Source organism: Lissotriton vulgaris, chromosome 5, assembly GCF_964263255.1.
Source record: "Lissotriton vulgaris chromosome 5, aLisVul1.2, whole genome shotgun sequence".
Lineage (NCBI taxonomy): Eukaryota > Metazoa > Chordata > Amphibia > Caudata > Salamandridae > Lissotriton > Lissotriton vulgaris.
Window position 1 is genome coordinate 59,392,497 of NC_141693.1, and position 2,119 is coordinate 59,394,615.

A 2,119-nucleotide genomic window follows, 5' to 3' on the forward strand; every position below is an offset into this window, starting at 1 on the left:
CCACACCACTCATGTTGGACCGGATGCCGCAGCGAGTGGGCATCTACCTTGACTACGAGAAGGGGCAGGGGTCCTTCTACGACCCAGACAAGATGGCGCACTTCACACCTTCAGCGGATCTTTCTCTGAGAAGTTGTTTCCCTTCTTTTTCACTGGTGTGAAGGAATGCAAGGGGGAACCTCTCCGAATTCTGCAGTTCCGATTGTAGAGGTCTTCCACCCGATGCTCCTTGGGAAAGATTTTATTTTTTCCTCTGTTTCTTCACCAGAAATACAAAGTTTACACTTTACTTTCCTTTTGTTTTTTTCTGGCGTCCCTAAACCATTTCTGCCCATTTTCCATGATGTTGCTGCCTTTGACGGGAGACGGTCCGAGTGGACTTGCTTGTAGTCCATGCGGTGCCAGCGGGGGGGTGAAGAGACCCCAGAATCCAGCATGTGGGGGCTCCACTCTGAGCACTGTTATGTTGCGTGTGATGGGGGAAGGGGAGGCAGAGGGTTTTCAAGTTTCTTTGCACAAAAAGTTTAGGACATGTTCTGACAGCATTTTCTAATCTCCGTGCAGCCGGACACTTTCGGATTTGGGTTTGGTTCAGACCAACACAATAGCAACAAAGAGCTAAAGCTGAGGAGTCTTCCTGCCCCCCTGGAGCAGCCCTGGGATGTTGGGCCACACTGGAGCTCATATGGCTCCCTATGGACAGTCTACGCCTATCATTACCCAGTGGTTACCAGTGAGAAACCCTTGCTGCGGAGGGCAGTGGGGGAGACCATTCTGCCTCTCACTGGCGGAGTATCAGAAGGATTATACAGATGTGAGCTGAGAAGAAACATAGCAGCACACTGAGATCCCGGTGCGTCTCACTGGCTGAGCAGCACAGAGGTGTATTGCAGATCTGAGGTGGGAAGTCACAGGCAGCACACAGATCATTGCGGTGGTCTCACTGGCTGAGCAGCACAGAGATGTAATGCAGATATGAGGTGGGAAGTCACAGGCAGCACACAGGAATGTCTGACATAATATCGACAGACAGAATATCGAACTACAAAAATATCGGAACAAAAATATCGACATCAAAAATATCGGAATCCTATCTTCATAAAGGTAAGTACAAAAATATTGAGAAAAAAAATATCGTAGTACAAAAATATCCGATTTAAAAATATCGATTTTTTAAATGCATTAATAATAATGTAAAAATAATTTAAAAATACATATAATTTTACAAATATTAAATACAAATATTAAAACAAAATTAAAACTAATACATATACATTTAAAATAAATAAAACACTTAATTTAATGTAATTTTATTTTTTTAATGTTATTTAATTGATTTATTGTAATATTTTTTTGTTTTTACCCTGTACACCTGTACCCCAAAAACCCAAAACTGACCCTGAACCCTAAAAATACCCCTTTACCCAAAAACTGAAAACTGACCCTGAACCCTAAAAATACCCCTTTACCCAAAAACTGAAAACTGACCCTGAACCCTAAAAATACCCCTTTACCCAAAAACTGAAAACTGACCCTTATCCCTAAAAATACCCCTTTACCCAAAAACTGAAAACTGACCCTGAACCCTAAAAATACCCCTTTACCCAAAAACTGAAAACTGACCCAGAACCCTAAAAATACCCCTTTACCCAAGAACTGAAAACTGAAACTGAACCCTAAAAATACCCCTTTACCCAAGAACTGAAAACTGACCCTGAACCCTAAAAATACCCCTTTACCCAAAATTAATTAATATTATTTAATTACCAATTAATTATTAATTAACAATAACAATAAAGTAAATATATTAGCACATTAGTTGTAATTAATTTAATAATTAATATTATTTTTCCCAATTAATTAATTAAGAATAACAAAAAATTATATATATAAAAAATAACTATAATTAATGTAATTAACTAATTAATATTAATTAATTACCAACTAATTAATACTTAAAAATATGTACAAAATTATATTAACTAATTAATATAAATTAATTACCAATCAATTATTAATTAAAATATGTACAAACATATATTAATTAATTATTATTAAATTACTTCCCACCCTATTCCCCTATAAACCCATAACCCGCTACAGAACATATTTATCAATT